Genomic DNA, 18,641 nt, shown 5'->3' on the forward strand with positions numbered 1-18,641 from the left:
TTTAATTGCTTTGACTGTGAAGTAAGCTTCTGACAGTGATTTAAGTTGAACACTGCCAGGTTGATACAAATATCTTGATATTTCAAAGTAAATCTGGAAACTGAATCAACACTGTTTTTACTTCTTATTAACACCTGATTTCCTTTTTTTGGGATGAAAAGTTATTCAGAACATTAGCTATGGGAAAAATACTATGTTTTTAAGACTAAAGTTACCCAGAATGAGTGAGTAATTTTGTACCAGTATTAAAATTGAAATTTTGCTCCAAGAGAGCATCTCTAGTACATATTTCCTAATTGCCAAGCATATCTTAGCAATAAGTGTGAAATTTTGGTCTCTGTAGTGATGTAAATTGTGTGTGCAGTACTTTCAAAAAGACGGAAAAAAGTGGTGCAAATTACCCAGATAGACTGAACTGTTTATATGTTAGTTCTCAGTTCAATATGCACTTTAAACTAACTGATTTCATCGCAATTTCCACGTTGGTACATGTGAATTAGTTCAGAAAAAGAAGATAACAATTTTCGTGTCAGTGTCACACGTAATTTTGGTTGTTTCATACGGTGCGTGGCAATAATAAGCATACTGTTGTGGATATCCAAATTCACGTTTAAATAAACCCCATTACGTTTTTTGCCGACGCCAAAGATGATGACGCCACTGATAAGTGCATTACATTTGTGAATAAAACTGTTCCTTACGCCTGGGAAACATATTGTTTCGCTTTTAGGTACTTTATATTTACGAAATTACAGTAGAATTTAGTGTTCAAGAGCGTAAAACAAAATTGGTAGTTCGTTGCTTTAATGTTGATTTAGTTAGTTTTATTATCGTCAAGAATGTAGATACTTTCGAACGAAAACGAGTGCCGCCTTTCTAACTGAAATATCACATACAGTTTCTTGCCTAACTGCAATATGGCGGCGCTAACAGACGACGGCACGCTATGACAGCCGAAGTTCGCCATCCAGTTAGTATAGAGATCACTGGGTCAGCATTACATAGTACAAATACACTGAAGCGCCAAAGAAACTGGTATAGACGTGCGTATTCAAGCAGAGACATGTAAACAGACAGAATACGGCGCTGCGGACGGCAAGGCCTGTATAATAATAAGTGACTGACGTAGTTGTTAGATCGGTTACTGCTGCTACAATGGCGGGTTATCAAGATCTAAGTGCTTGAACGTGGTGTAACAGTCGGCCACCAGCGATGGGGGACACCACCTCCGAGGCAGCGATGAAGTGGGATTTTCCCGTACGTCCAAGTCACCAGTGTACCCTGAATGTCAGGAACCAGGTGAAACATCAAATCTCCGACATCGCAGGGGCCAGTAAAAAATCCTTCATGAACACGACCAACGACGACAGAAGAGAATCGTTAAACTGAAAGAAGTACAACGCTTCCGCAAATTTCTGCAGATTTCAGTGCTGGACCATCAACAAGAGTCAGCGTGCGAACCATTCAACAAAACATCATCGATATGGGCTTTCGGAGCTGAAGGTCGACTCGTGTACTCTTGATGACTGCACGACACAAAGCTTTGCGCCTCGCCCAGGCACGTCAAACCGTCTTTTGACTCTGCTTACATCGATCGGATGGACGTGTGAGGGTACGGAGACAACCTCACGAAACCATGGACCCTGCATATCAGCAGGGGACTATAATGGTGTGGGGCGTGTGCAGTTGAGTGGTATGGGACTCCTGATACGTGTAGATATGGCTCTGACAGGTGACACTTACGTAAGCATCCTGTCTGACCACCTGCATACATTCATGCCCATTGTGCGTTCTGAAGGACTTGGGCAATTTCAGCAGGACAATGCGACACCGCACACCTCCAGAATTGCTACAGAGTGGCTCCAAGAACACTCTTCTGAGTTTACACACTTCCACTGGCCATTATTGAGCATATCTGGGCTGCCTTGAAACGTGCTGTTCAAATGAGATGCCCCCCTTACTTACGGATTTAAGTACAGCCCTGTAACATTCATGATGTCAATTCCCTCCAGCACTACTTCAAGCAGACATTAGTCGAGTCCATGCCACGTCGTGTTGCGGCACTTCTGCGGGGACCCTAGACGATATTAGGCGGGTGGACCAGTTCTTCATTTGGCTCTTCAGTATAGATGGAACTTTAGACACGTGGTTAGTCGTACGGCAGCGGTAGCGGAAACCGCGCGGCCATGTGTGCACGAGCGGCTGCCCGCTGCTGGCAGTGACTATTTCGTACCTATTACTTTTCACATGGGGCCTTTCATTAGCGTATCAGCCGTTCTCACAGCACCATGAGTTTTGATACTGAGCGTTTCATTTGTCAGGTAGAAATGCGTACTGCTCAAGATGCAGGGAATATAGCAACAGGACTGTGGGAAGCAGAACATGGGAAGAATGGTGTGAACTGTTTATTCCAGGATTTGCAAATCAAAGAACACATTTCAAAAATCAAAAAGGTTTGTATTTAGAACTATCTGTACAATATGTTGCATTACTATGTAGATATGTTAGAAATCCCCAGATCAAATTTTGTTCATTTGCCAACTCAACGCTCCGGCTTCACTTGCGAAGTATTCAGCAGATTTGTCACTCATAATAGCGGATGATTTGTTACTTGTTCTCGGTATGACGGATTCCTCGACTCCACGTAGTCCAACGATGTTCAATGTGTCTTCTTATGTATACCTATCTCTGCGACGAACGAAATTATGTAATATGCAGCTTGCTTTTATTACATCCGAGGCCAAATCAATTAAAACATTGAGTGGACGATGGAATACCCTCCATTTGTTGCTGAGTACTCCATATGCAGTCTCTACCGAACGTCTCGCTCGTGATAAACGATGATTATATGTCTTTCTGACGTTTGGCAGATTATTTCAACCACAGGGTCTGTCAAACCAAATGCTTCATCATCAACGAATGTAAACGGCAGTGTGTCTCCTCCAGCACATATTGGTTTCGGTCTAGGAAAGTCCAGTTTGTTGTCTGTTATATCACTAAAGAACGTACTGTTTTTTAAAGATCTGTGAATCTGATCTTTTACTATCTTTCACTATCTTTTACTATCTTTCAGAACATTCCAAATATTTTGACAAGTGTCCTTTGCTATACTTGAGATAAAAGAAACTCCACTTTTATATGTGTAATGTACATCTGTGAATGTGCTTCCTGATGCTAGATACCTGAAATCACACAAAAATTTTTTTTATTTCAGCAACACAGTTGAAGAAAAGATGGAAAAAAGTAAGAGATTTGTACACCCGAGAGCTGCGAAAACAGAGAAAAGCGAAGAGTGGTTCTACAGCAGATGCCAGAAAGCAGTACTATTTCTTCAAACAACTTTGGTTTTTAGCCCCCGTATGTGAAAGTAAATCTCCTGTTGACTAAGAAACAAACAATACGACAAATGAAGGGTCAAGCGCTTATCAAGAACCGTCTCATACTGTCTCAGGTTCTAACGTTACCAAAAAGAGACTTTCTGAACAGCAGAAATTGTCTAGGATACTTGCAGATGGTGTTCAAAAGAAAACAAAATTCATGGAGGAAGATCCTGACAGATTGTTTCTCTTGTCTTTGCTACCTCATTCCAAGCCTACACCTGAAGAAAAGCAATTTAATGCTAAATTCCAACTTACAAGTGTGGTGCAAAACTACATTACAGACGATACTGCTCATGGAAACGCGGCTATATCACAGGGAAATGTAAGTGGAACGCACTTTGTGGAACATGGCTCTTCTGCTTCCGTGGCCACTTGCGAGGGACAGCTGGCTCAGTCAGCACAAAGGGCGTCAATGGAATCGCCATCTCAGTTTGCTGGTACGTCAGTGTACGAAGACTTGTTTTAGGATGTCTATACAGATTGTAATTTTCTTATGTAAAACAAATTTATAAATTAAAATTATTTTACATAAACTATTTGTTACTTTAATGTGATGTCCAGTCTTTCCTGTGCAGGAATACTGTTTCTGAAGCATGTAGTCGTTGTGGCGGCGGTGCATAACCGATGTGAGAAAAAGTTCTACTTACTGTAACTGGTTCTAAAAATGAACTTAACGTTAACAACTTTCTGGGATAAGAATAAACAATAAGTTGATTTTGCTTCCTTTACATCGGAAATCGTACGTTTTGTTTATGGCTATGTAGACTACTGTAAGAGAACATATGCAGGAGGCCATACTTAATTGAACTTTTAAGATACAGTGTAGGGCACCACGCATGCACCAAAATACGAGTATTTCGGACATACGGACTGAAACGTTGAAGAAGCTGCCACAACGTTAACACTATCGATAGTCATAATATGGATGTGCGTAAAACTGTATCTCATTGCTTAACTGTTATACAATGTAGAATAAATCCCGTAATACAAATTGCCAGCAAGTTGTAATAGTATCTACTGATTTTTGTTTTCTTTTGCCACCCACAATATTTAAAAGAATATCCAATTTCATACAAATTTTACGATGAACTGCTCTATGTCATTCGCTTCTTTTTATTACAATTTATGCTTATTTAAACATTTATGTCTTGCGAATTTTTTGTTGTAACATCTCAGTACTTGCTAGCTGCGCCCCACGGTTAGACAGTAATTTATAAAAAATTTTAATGTAGAAACTCACTATGCACGCGTATGTGCCATCAAAAAAGTTCTCCCCTGCAGGTACGGAGGCGCGAGTGACTTGCGCCGAGCAAACCGCTCGACACCTATTTTTGAGACGATGGGAGAAGCTGACAGAATACATGTTACTCACAACTCACTCGTTTACTTCAAGGAAAAAAAAAAAGAAATTAAACTACCGAGCAGCGAATGACAAAATGCGCCACGAAAGAGAGTAAATGATTTCACGACTGTGTACGACATGCCCAGCATCGAAAATATCATGGAGAGCCAGCGGAATAAAAGGTTAGCCTATGTGTTAATTCAAGGTACAGGCTATCTCCATTCCAAAGTTCATCCAGATCCGTATAGCGGCTTCAGCGTGAAGGAATAACAAATATAATAAGTCCACGAAGAAAGAAAATAATCAATTTTTAGTTCAGTGCCGCGAAAATTTTGTAATTTGTATTTGCAACGTCGTCATCTGGCCTCACTTGTGTGCCTGTTTCCAGCGGACACGCTCTCACGTCATAATCAAATACAGCCTCACTGAAGCCCACCACGTTCAGCATGTTCAAGCACGACGTCTCTCTGTAGTACAACATTTAAATGACGCCGTCGTTGCGAGTATTCAAACGTTTATGAAGCTAGAAGATACGCCCGAAGCTCAGAGGCTAAAATGCAACGGGGTTGTTTAGAAGTACGGATTGAAAACTTTGAGGACTATATAAGCATTGTATTCATTGCGTTGAATCGTATTATGTAGGACAATTAAATAATAAAAGCATTTTTTTAAAATACGAAACAGTTCAAAAGTCAAAGATAAATGGATATTTGTAAGAGTAATTAGTGTTTTACACCACGGGTCATTTTCTTCTAATCAATAAATTTCTTGTACTACAAAAAATGGTTCAAATGGCTCTGAGCACCATGCGACTTAACTTCTGAGGTTATCAGCCGCCTAGAACTTAGAACTAATTCGACCTAACTAACCTAAGGACGTCACACACATCCATGACCGAGGCAGGATTCGAACCTGCGACCGTAGCGGTCGCGCGGTTCCAGACTGTAGCGCCTAGAACCGCTCCCCCATCAACATTCATGTAAGTGAACTTATAGAAAGGAATGGACAAAGTTTCAAAAGACTATAACACACGTTTAGTCTCGAGTAGGAGAATGGTTCAAATGGCTCTGAGCACTATGGGACTTAACTTCTGAGGTCATCAGTCCCCTAGAACTTAGAACTACTTAAACCTAACTAACCTAAGGACGTCACACACATCCATGCCCGAGGCAGGATTCGAACCTGCGACCGTAGCAGTCCCGCGGTTCCGGACTGCAGCGCCTAGAACCGCACGGCCACCAAGGCCGGCTCGAGTAGGAGACATTGGCGATGATATAACACCATAAAGTCTTGATAAACACCAACATTAAGCATTACAGAGTAAGTTTAGGTAGAAAGGAAGAAGGAAGAAAGGCCATCTTCAGTTATTTGCCAAACATCTAAGTAATAATTGCAAAAAATAGTTCAAATGGCTCTGAGCACTATGGGACTTAACTTCTGAGGTTATCAGCCGCCTAGAACTTAGAACTAATTCGACCTAACTAACCTAAGGACGTCACACACATCCATGACCGAGGCAGGATTCGAACCTGCGATCGCAGCGGTCGCTCGGTTCCAGACTGTAGCGCACAGAACCGCACGGCCACTCCGGCCGGCTCTTGTACTACACATTTAAAAAGTAGCCTGTGTGTTAATTCAAGGTATAAACTAATTCCATTCCGAATTTCTTCCAAATCCGTCTAGCCGGGTCAACGTGAAGGACTAACAAACATACTCACACGCAAACTTTCGAATACGGGATTGTGATTCTGTGGCAGACACAATCTTTAGCACTCTTTTGTCTTTGTCTCTACACATTCGAGTAGCACAAATGCGAAGGTGTGTGTCTGGTGCTCTGCATTGTATCTCTGAATAATTTCAAACGCAGTGTACAGTGCCACAAAATAATATATGATTTTGGATGTAAGAAAAACAGTTTAACTTAGGTTTTATCTTTGGAAGTTGGTTACATCGTTTTTGTTCACTGTTAGGTCAAAATACAATACCAGTACCTTTCAATTTCATGTGTTTTTGTTGTAGGGCATCACCATCCGAAACAACTTTCCCCACATCGAAAAATTGCCCACAAACTGCATGTTACGTGCACATTATAAGCCCAACGTAGTTTGAAACCCGAACACCTATGTATGTGATGGTGAGCCTTTCGGATCATAAACGCAGACGCGCCACAAGTTTTTAATAAATTCTGTTAGTATCATTGACTAGTTGCAGTTATTACTTTTTGTAATAATTAAGCTGTATAAAAACGTATCTTCCTTGTAAAGTAGTGTCGTTCTAGCCAAGCTACTGCGTTTACGGTAGAAACGTAAAACGCCTCCACACAGTGGTAAATGAACATAAACTTGTTATGTGAAGTAGCGGGTCTAGTTTAGCAGGGGATACAACCCGTCGGCTTTGAACAATGACGTCAGAATTCGCCAGAGAGCATGTATTACAAAGATGAAAGAGCTGAGAAGAATGTTCAGAAACAAAGGAATGCCAGAGAGAAAAACTGTACACATATATAAGGGCCAGTAGTATTTTCACGTTAACGATATCGCGTGTTTGTATCTTAGTATTTCTCCGCAAAATACAATGGAAAGAAATGAATGAAATATGTTACTAGCAAAGAATACATCACGTTACACGTATGTCAGTTGTATCTCGAAAGTCTTTCGAACTGTATTGCTTAAGTGCAGTACGGGATACAAGTTCAGCGTAGTCGATTTCTTAGTTTCAACTAGCATTGCTGTCCTGTTGTTCACTTGAACTATGTATCCCCCGCTTCACCAAACCGCAAATGAAACACCCGATACAGTTTACCATTTTCGCTTTTGCTGTTATGTTTTAGTTTAGTTTTTTTGTTGCTTGCTTAATAAAGTAGGATCAGTTTATTCTATCTTGTGAGATTTTTTTTTTTTTTAAAGCCAAAAAACACTTATTTTCGCTTTTGCTGTTACGTTTTAGTTTAGTTTTTTTATTGATTGCTTAATAAAGTAGGATCAGTTTATTCTATCTCGTGAGATTTTTTTTTTAAAAAAGCCAAAAAACACTTATCAGCTACTGAAGCATCTGTATCTTCTAATGGGTGCGGGAGTTGCGACTCCTGGGGAGGTGGGTGGGTGTTATGCATGGCTGTCTTAGGTTCAGCTGTGTCGCTACGAAAGGCGGAGACAAGAAGACGACACATGTACAATTTGCATCCCGTACTTCACTATGGGGTACAGTTTTCGTGTTGCCTTGGACGCTAATAGTATCCCATTCGTTACTTGAGCAATATAGCTATATGCAACATTTGTATCTTGCTCGCCAATTGACATATATAGTGTCAGTGTAAAGGCGAAGTGAAGGACAGGATACAAATTATAGTTGTGTCGTCAGTGTAAAGGCGAAGTGAAGGACGGGATACAAATTTTAGTTGTGTCGGGGGTTTCGCCTGTAGTATAGCAAGTAAACATTCGAAAATGTCGAACTGATACTAGTGCTGGGAAACGAAAGAAGATCGACAGCTGAGAAATTTCTATTACGTTCTTTACAACACGAAAACACACATATTGGTGGAATAAAACTGTGAAATATGTCAAAATTGTGAAATACAGTGAAAGAAGCAAATGGAAAAGTGAGCTTACCACACGGAAATATCGAGGAATAACCGAAGCCCGTCTAGACAGACAGTAACGAAAATTACATACCCACAAACAGGCAAATCCATTTCTATAAACGAAAATGAGATTAAAAATTGTTCTACAATAACAAACTAATACTCCAAATTACCTCAATATCATTATGAATAATTATTTTAATGTACAATGATAGCGCTTATCCGGAACACAGAACTCATTTATTATCTATGCCTCGAAGTGAAGACATTACTATCTATGACTAAGGAATGACGTCATTCTTCAAAGCCGACGGGTTGTGCAATCAGTTAAAAAACGAAACTGAAACATAACAGCAAAAGCGAAAATGGTAAACTGCTCTCTGGCGACTAGTGACGTCATTGTCCAAAGCCGACGGGTTGTATCCCCTGCTACACTAGACCCTGCTACAGTCAGTAACTTGGCCTATTGTTGCTGAGAGCCTGTCGCGGTGCGCGCTTCTAGCCTACAAACACGAAGCTTTGCTGTGTGCCAAACAAACGGACAATTCCTAGCGTGACGTAGCACTTATGACGTCACCGTGGAAGGAGAGAGATCGCCAGGACTGCATCTTCTGCTGCTGGCGGCGTTGGCACGGGCGATGGTGGTGTAATGGTCAGCATAGTTGCCTTCCAAGCAGTTGATCCGGGTTCGATTCCCGGCCATCGCATGTATTTTTTTATTTTCGCTTTCTTATCGAGAAGTCATTGCGAATCATATGAGTACTCGTAAGCTCTGGTTTACAGTTTTTTAGAAGTGTTTGATAAACGACTTATTGAAATGTCATTATATTTTTGCAGTATCTGTAACATATTTAATTAATGGCGGCTTAGTACACAATTCTGCAAAACATAAGGAAGAGGTGTATTAACAAATCGCTGGAAATGGACCACAGTGTGTGTGCATGTAGCCAGATGGCTCCTAAAGTGCGCGTCATTTATGACGGCGGCCGAGCTTAGGTTCGTTCTGGGCATCTGACGTCACAAAACACAGTGAGCCAATGAACAGAGAACGACGTTGCCAGAGCTCGACGGCAGTGCAGAGCACGGACGAGTGTCTTCAGTTTTAGAAACGTTCAGTCATAAATAAAGTAATTGAACAAAAGCCATGTCTTGATAGCAGACTTTCTTTTATAAAAAGTTTGAAAAAAGCATTCTTTATACCAATTGCTTCATATTCTATTAATTAATTAAACCAAACAAGCAATAAGCCTCCTAATTCGGGCGATAGCAAGGAAAGGTGTTTCTATCATTCTCACTACCTGCTTTTCCGCAATAAAGAAAAGCGGTAATTGATTATTTCCTATTGTACTTCGACGAAATGTGAGTAATTCATAGTCATACCAACAGTGTTTATCGGTATTTTGGGTAACACTCTAACGTCCTGCGTTAGTGTAATGTTTATAGTGAATGGCTGCTAAGCAGAAGGTTCTGAGTTCACTCCTTGTTTGATGCTTAATATTTTCTTTATTTAAAAACAATATCGAAGTGTCTTACTTCGTGAATTTTGTTAGTTTGAATGTAATTTTTTGAAATTTCTAGTGGCAACTAAAATCGACCATACAGAAGGTATACGCTATGGACTTTTACCTCTGCAAACTCTTCAAAATTTAGTGCAATGGTTTACTACATCTAATGCTGCACAATAACTGCGTTGAACATCATTTATGGAGCGGGGGGGGGGGGGGGGGGTTCAAATGGCTCTGAGCACTACGGGACTTAACATCTATGATGGTCATCAGTCCCCTAGAACTTAGAACTACTTAAACCTAACTAATCTAAGGACATCACACAACACCCAGCCATCACGAGGCAGAGAAAATCCCTGACCCCGCCGGGAATCGAACCCGGGAACCCGGGCGTGGGAAGCGAGAGCGCTACCGCACGACCAAGAGATGCGGGCAGGGGGGGGGGGGGGGCAAGGTATCAGTCAAGAAGATGTAAAAAATTCAAGTTTTTGGGCTAAATAGTTTTTGTGAAATCGAATGATAAAGTGTGTCAAAGCAGTGGAAACATCATGTGTCTGCACAGGCGAGCAGTGCAGTGATGACAAATCGCGCACAGCGCGGAATGCGTGGAGCACGTCTCTGTAGCAGCGAAACGGTTAATGCGGCCGTGGTGGCTTTACTTCATAAACTGCGCGCTGCCCCCTGAACGTAAGTTTCCGAACTATACTATGCCGCCGCTTCTCTTGGCGCTTACAACTGGCTACGCAGCAATCTCCCGCGTCTGGGCGGGCATGCGCGCAGAAAACTGTACGTCACATGGCGTGAGGTGAGTGTGACAATAGCGCCAAATGGGGCTGGGCCCACAACACGAATCAGTTGAAGAAAAGCCAATAGACAGTGTGTGCAAATCAGTCAGCAGTTACGGTGCACTGCAGTGGTGTTCTTAAATGGCCTCGAGACAAAATCTGAAAGACTTCACTTGGGGAAGAATCATCGGTAAACTGGAGGAGGGCAACGATTGAGAAGTGTAGGCCAGGAATTTAGTGTTGATCACAGCATTGTTTCACGTCCTTGGGAAGCGTTCTGAACCACAGACACTTCGGCACGAAAGAGCTTGTGCTCTGTCTCTAATGACCTCCATATCTATGTGGCGTTCCATTTACTTTTGACCGGCTGGTCGAATTGTGCAATTTTGTTAGGCATTCGAGTGTGACAGTGGCTCAACGTTCGATCTGGTCGTCAAGGTTCAGGCCTATCACGTCTGACCACCACAAGTGAGCATCGCCGTATTGTCCACCAGGCGCATCGTGACCCTTTCACACCTACTCCTGGACTGTCTGCCATCCAAGAAGATATAACGAACTCCCTCCAATATTCTTTGTGATCCCGCACCACTGATCGGAGACTGGCAGCAGCTGGATTATCGCCTTTCCATGCGAAGGCTGCCGTCAACATCGAACACAAAGGCTGCGTTTGGAGTGGTGGTGTGATTTGGAAGCATGGATTGCTGATGGATGGCGTTGGATTGTGTTCAGCAATGTCTCACTAACATTCTGTGTCCTCATGTGTTACATATGATGCGACGGTATCGTTGTGCCATTATCCAACAGGACAATTTTCTTTCAAATACAGCACGTCTATCTATAGACTGTCTACGTGATGTTGAGGTACTCCTGTGATCAACAACAATCCCAGATGCGTCCCCGACAGGAAATGTGTAGGACTAGCTCGGATGTCAATTCCGTCCCAGTGCCAATATTTAGAATATGAAAACCTAGTCAGAGCAATTTTCGGCCAACTTTCTTCATGAGAGGATACAATGGCGTTATGACACACTTTCAAACAGAAGCAGTGCACATATGCAGGTCAAAGAGGCTGCAATTTCATACTGATAAGTGAGCTCATACTGCCAAATTCTTTGAAAATTTGATTCGATACTTCAGTCATTGAAATAGCATCACAGACACATTCGACCTGTGAGTTTCGTTTCGTGTCCCCTTCCTCTAATGGTTCAAATGGCTCTGAGCACTACGGGACTTACCATCTGAGGCCATCAGTCGCCTAGAACTTCGAACTACTTAAACCTAACTAACCTAAGGACATCACACACATCCATGCCCGAGGCAGGATTCGAACCTGCGACCGTAGCGGTCACGCGGTTCCAGACTGAAGCGCCTAGAACCACACGGCCACACCAGCCGGCTACGAGCAACTGATGAAGCAGACGGATCACGTCGATAAATCTCGCTACAGTGCTAACACTTTCCGAAAACGCTTGATACCGGAAGTGCGAACGTGCTGCGGAATCCCAGGGGGAAGGACGGCGCGTTTTTCTCACGAAACCTCGGTTCAGGTTTCGTCAGACAGTGACACAACATGGTCTCCGCTATCGCGCGCGGACCAGGGGGGTCGTCTACAGCCTTATCGACTTACTAAGGCGAAGGACGAAGGCCGTTCTGGTTTGGGTGCCAGAGACTGCATAGCGGTGTGTCCGCTCGCCTCTTGCGCAATGGGAGGCATCTACGCACAGTTACGTTCTCACAGTAGGCGTCACGAGGAAAGTATGTCGCTTGTGCGTGAGCAGATGCAGCGGCGATAAGGCCTAAGCTTCGTCCGGTAGTGACGCGATAGTAACAAGACCGAAATTTCATGTTCGCCCTAAACTCGGGGTCCGATGCCTGAATTCTGGGGGAAATGTTTCTACAGATGAGCCATCCGACGAGCTCTCATGGTCACAGCTATAGCGTCATCTTCCCACTAGATGATCTTCATTCCTTTCCCCAAATGCCAACTGCATTTACGAAAGGCTACATAATCCGCAAACATCGGCGGCGTAAAACAATTTGCTTCATTGATTCTCGAGATCCAGAATGCTGTACTGTAAATAACGGTGCCCAGGTTATGTAGTGTTTCTAGACTACTAGCGAATTCGGCAATGCTTCAGGTGCTAGTTAAGTAAGGAAATATGAGTATGTATCAATCTTCTTCTCCCCCCCCCCCCCCCACTCACTATCCACCTCCTCCTCTTCCCTCTCTTTTTAGTTTTCCCCCCTCTCTCTGTCCATCGCAACCTCCTCCCCTCCCCCCGTATCTACATCTACGTGATTACTCAGCTATTCACAATAAAGTGTCTGGCACAGGGTTCAATGAGCCACCTTCAAGTTGTCTCTCTACCGTTCTACTCTCGAATGCACTATCTCCCCTACTTCGCGATAATACGAAACGAGCTGCCCTTCTTTGTACTTTTTCGATGTCATCCGTCAGTCCCATCTGATGTGGATCCCACACTGCACAGCAATATTCCAGAAAAGGGCGGACAAGCGTGGTGTAAGCAGTCTCTTTAGTAGACCTGTTGCACCATGTGAGTGTTCTGCCAATGAATCGCAGTCTTTGGTTGGCTCTACCCACAACATTAGCTATGTGATCGTTCCAATTTAGGCTATTTATAATTGTAATCCCCCCGCATGAACCATGGACCTTGCCGTTGGTGGGGAGGCTTGCGTGCCTCAGCGATACAGATAGCCGCACCGTAGGTACAACCACAACGGAGGGGTATCTGTTGAGAGGCCAGACAAACGTGTGGTTCCTGAAGAGGGGCAGCAGTCTTTTCAGTAGTTGCAAGGGCAACAGTCTGGATGATTGACTGATCTGGCCTTGTAACAATAACCAAAACGGCTTTGCTGTGCTGGTACTGCGAACGGCTGAAAGCAAGGGGAAACTACGGCCGTAATTTTTCCCGAGGGCATGCAGCTTTACTGTATGATTAAATGATGATGGCGTCCTCTTGGGTAAAATATTCCGGAGGTAAAATAGTCCCCCATTCGGATCTCCGGGCGGGGACTACTCAAGAGGATGTCGTTATCAGGAGAAAGAAAACTGGCGTTCTACGGATCGGAGCGTGGAATGTCAGATCCCTTAATCGGGCAGGTAGGTTAGAAAATTTAAAAAGGGAAATGGATAGGTTAAAGTTAGATATAGTGGGAATTAGTGAAGTTCGGTGGCAGGAGGAACAAGACTTCTGGTCAGGTGACTACAGGGTTATAAACACAAAGTCCAATAGGGGTAATGCAGGAGTAGGTTTAATAATGAATAGGAAAATAGGAATGCGGGTAAGCTACTACAAACAGCATAGTGAACGCATTATTGTGGCCAAGATAGATACGAAGCCCACACCTACTACAGTAGTACAAGTTTATATGCCAACTAGCTCTGCAGATGACGAAGAAATTGAAGAAATGTATGATGAAATAAAAGAAATTATTCAGATAGTGAAGGGAGACGAAAATTTAATAGTCATGGGTGACTGGAATTCGAGTGTAGGAAAAGGGAGAGAAGGAAACGTAGTAGGTGAATATGGATTGGGGCTAAGAAATGAAAGAGGAAGCCGCCTGATAGAATTTTGCACAGAGCACAACTTAATCATAGCTAACACTTGGTTTAAGAATCATGATAGAAGGTTGTATACATGGAAGAACCCTGGAGATACTAAAAGGTATCAGATAGATTATATAATGGTAAGACAGAGATTTAGGAACCAGGTTTTAAATTGTAAGACGTTTCCAGGGGCAGATGTGGACTCTGACCACAATCTATTGGTTATGACCTGTAGATTAAAACTGAAGAAACTGCAAAAAGGTGGGAATTTAAGGAGATGGGACCTGGAAAAACTGAAAGAACCAGAGGTTGTACAGAGTTTCAGGGAGAGCATAAGGGAACAATTGATAGGAATGGGGGAAAGAAATACAGTAGAAGAAGAATGGGTAGCTCTGAGGGATGAAGTAGTGAAGGCAGCAGACGATCAAGTAGGTAAAAAGAAAAGGGTTAGTAGAAATCCTTGGGTAACAGAAGAAATATTGAATTTAATTGATGAAAGGAGAAAATATAAAAATGCAGTAAATGAAGCAGGCAAAAAGGAATACAAACGTCTCAAAAATGAGATCGACAGGAAGTGCAAAATGGCTAAGCAGGGATGGCTAGAGGACAAATGTAAGGATGTAGAGGCTTACCTCACTAGGGGTAAGATAGATACTGCCTACAGGAAAATAAAAGAGACCTTTGGAGATAAGAGAACCACATGTATGAACCTCAAGAGCTCAGATGGAAACCCAGTTCTAAGCAAAGAAGGGAAAGCAGAAAGGTGGAAGGAGTATATAGAGGGTCTATACAAGGGCGATGCACTTGAGGACAATATTATGGAAATGGAAGAGGATGTAGATGAAGATGAAATGGGAGATACGATACTGCGTGAAGAGTTTGACAGAGCACTGAAGGACCTGAGTCGAAACAAGGCCCCCAGAGTAGACAACATTCCATTGGGACTACTGACGGCCTTGGGAGAGCCAGTCCTGACAAAACTCTACCATCTGGTGAGCAAGATGTATGAAACAGGCGAAATACCCTCAGACTTCAAGAAGAATATAATAATTCCAATCCCAAAGAAAGCAGGTGTTGACAGATGTGAAAATTACCGAACAATCAGTTTAATAAGCCACAGCTGCAAAGTACTAACACGAATTCTTTACAGACGAATGGAGAAACTAGTAGAAGCCGACCTCGGGGAAGATCAGTTTGGATTCCGTAGAAATACTGGAACACGTGAGGCAATACTGACCTTACGACTTACCTTAGAAGAAAGATTAAGTAAAGGCAAACCTACGTTTCTAGCATTTGTAGACTTAGAGAAAGCTTTTGACAATGTTGACTGGAATACTCTCTTTCTAATTCTAAAGGTGGCAGGGGTAAAATACAGGGAGCGAAAGGCTATTTACAACTTGTACAGAAACCAGATGGCAGTTATAAGAGTTGAGGGACATGAAAGGGAAGCAGTGGTTGGGAAGGGAGTAAGACAGGGTTGTAGCCTCTCCCCGATGTTATTCAATCTCTATATTGAGCGAGCAGTAAAGGAAACAAAAGAAAAATTTGGAGTAGGTATTAAAATCCATGGAGAAGAAATAAAAACTTTGAGGTTCGCCGATGACATTGTAATTCTGGCAGAGACAGCAAAGGACTTGGAAGAGCAGTTGAACGGAATGGATGGTGTCTTGAAGGGAGGATATAAGATGAACATCAACAAAAGCAAAACGAGGATAATGGAATGTAGTCGAATTAAGTCGGGTGATGCTGAGGGTATTAGATTAGGAAATGAGACACTTAAAGTAGTAAAGGAGTTTTGCTATTTGGGGAGCAAAATAACTGATGATGGACGAAGTAGAGAGGATATAAAATGTAGACTGGCAATGGCAAGGAAAGCGTTCCTGAAGAAGAGAAATTTGTTAACATCGAGTATAGATTTAAGTGTCAGGAAGTTATTTCTGAAAGTATTTGTATGGAGTGTAGCCATGTATGGAAGTGAAACATGGACGGTAAGTAGTTTGGACAAGAAGAGAATAGGAGCTTTTGAAATGTGGTGCTACAGAAGAATGCTGAAGATTAGATGGGTAGATCACATAACTAATGAGGAAGTATTGAATAGGATTGGGGAGAAGAGAAGTTTGTGGCACAAGTTGACCAGAAGAAGGGATCGGTTGGTAGGACATGTTCTGAGGCATCAAGGGATCACCAATTTAGTATTGGAGGGCAGCGTGGAGGGTAAAAATCATAGGGGGAGGCCAAGAGATGAATACACGAAGCAGATTCAGAAGGATGTAGGTTGCAGTAGGTACTGGGAGATGAAGAAGCTTGCACAGGATAGAGTAGCATGGAGAGATGCATCAAACCAGTCTCAGGACTGAAGACCACAACAACAACAACAAGTATTTAGTTGAATTTACAGCCTTCAGATTTGTGTGATTTACTGTGTAATCGAAATTTAGCGGATTTCTATTAGGACTCATGTGAATAACTTCACACTTTTTTTTATTCAGGGTCAATTGCCACTTTTCGCACCACACAGATATCTTATCTAAATGATTTTGCAATTTGTTTTGGTCATCTGATGACTTTACAAGACGGTAAATGACAGCATCATCTGCAAACAATCTAAGACGGCTACTCAGATTGTCTCCTATGTCGTTAATATAGATCAGGAACAATAGAGGGCCTATAACATTTCCTTGGGGAACGCCGGATATTACTTCTGTTTTACTCGATGACTTTCCGTCTATTACTACGAACTGTGACCTTTGTGACAGGAAATCACGAATCCAGTCGCACAACTGAGGCGATATTCCAGAGGTACGCGGTTTGGTTAGAAGATGCTTGTGGGGAACGGTGTCGAAAGCCTTCTGGAAATCTAAAAAATATGGAATCAATTTGACATCCCCTGTCGATAGCACTCATTACTTTATGGTTATAAAGAGCTAGTTGTGTTTCCCAAGAACGATGTTTTCTGAATCCGTGCTCACTACGTGTCAGTAAATCGTTTTCTTCGAGGTACTTCATAATGTTCGAATACAGTATATGTTCCAAAACACTACTGCAAATCGACGTTAGTAGCATGGGCCTGCAATTCAACGGATTACTCCTACTTCCCTTTTTGGGTATTGGTGTGACGAGCAATTTTCCAGTCTTTGGGTATGGATCTTTCTGTGAGCGAGCGGTTGTATATAACTGCTAAATATGGAGCTGTTGTATCAGCATACCCTCTCATCATCTTCTCCGCCCCCCCTATTTCTCTTCTCCTCCTTCTCCCCCTTCTCTCCATCCATCTTGTCCCTTCCCCTCTCGAAGTCCACTGCACCCCCTCCTCTGTCCATCTACTCTCCTCCTCCATCTCTGACCTTGAGCCTTGTTTATTCTTATTACCAACTGATGCGCCCACTAAAACAGCAGGCCAGAACAGGTGATTAGGAATGTGGAAAGGGCCAAATAAGGTGGCGGTCAGTTTCACTTCAAAATTGTAATTTATTGTTATTTAATAACACATTTAAACCAAAACGGCACATAGCCGAACCTATACAACTACGAGTTTCAAAATCCAATTCCTTCATGGCTGAAGGCCTCCAAACAAGAAATCTTAAAAATGAACAAGATAAATTTGACGTGACTGAAAACACGCAGTTAAAATTGCAAATAAAATAATTAAAATATATATGTATATATGACAGCTAGGCTGAAAGCCTCAAGGCAAAAGTGTATAGAACAAACATAAACAAGGTGCAATACCAACAGCTGAAGGCCATAATTAAATTTCAAAATATTAAAATATGTTACCATAATCTTTTAAGGCAGAAGGCCGCAATGTTTTCGCCTAAGGGGAAATTGTAAGAATGAGGCTTTAAGTGCCTGAAGGCCCACAATTGATTTTCCAAAAATTCAAAATACCTTAAACCATGAGGTTTTAAGTGGATGACAGCACACTAAATGGAAAGATAGCACAACAACAGTAACTTTCAGCAAAATATCCACTTGCCAGAATTCCAACTTACTTACACCGGCTGCAGGCCCTTGATTTACATAAAACACAGTAGAATTTTTTTTCCCTTTAAAGCATTGGCTATAATAGATTACCAACAGACCATTAAACATACATGAAAAGGACAGTATAGCCAACGGGGGATGGGCCTGCCCTCGAAACATTAACGTTCACGTAAGTGAGACAGGTGGTGGGCCCAACTACACTTGATCCCTCGGTAACCCAAACAAGAGACAGTCACGGACCGACCGACCGAACGACTTGCTAGCCTCCAATAGGTACATGAAAACTCAAAGACCAAACTGTTACGGACGTGATTATCCACAATGAAATATATATTAAGATGTCAAAGCTACACACCGTGTTGGACAGCGACAACAGGTGAGGAAAGGACACTGCCTGAAATTACGTTAGTGGCCAGGGCAGGTAACCGGAACACTAACAGCCACAAGGCAGAAAATTCCGCTGGTACACTTGGATTTGAAATAAGGCAATATAGTTA

At 42.4% G+C, this 18,641-nt stretch overlaps 1 non-coding gene across 1 annotated transcript; it reads left to right on the top strand.

Annotated features, from left to right (window-relative positions):
- The first annotated feature begins 8,937 nt into the window (after positions 1 to 8,937).
- Trnag-ucc lies at positions 8,938 to 9,009 on the top strand. The gene has a single exon. It is a non-coding gene; the product is annotated as a tRNA-Gly (tRNA).
- The last annotated feature ends 9,632 nt before the right edge of the window (positions 9,010 to 18,641 follow it).

This window comes from Schistocerca piceifrons, chromosome 1 (assembly GCF_021461385.2).
Source record: "Schistocerca piceifrons isolate TAMUIC-IGC-003096 chromosome 1, iqSchPice1.1, whole genome shotgun sequence".
NCBI lineage: Eukaryota > Metazoa > Arthropoda > Insecta > Orthoptera > Acrididae > Schistocerca > Schistocerca piceifrons.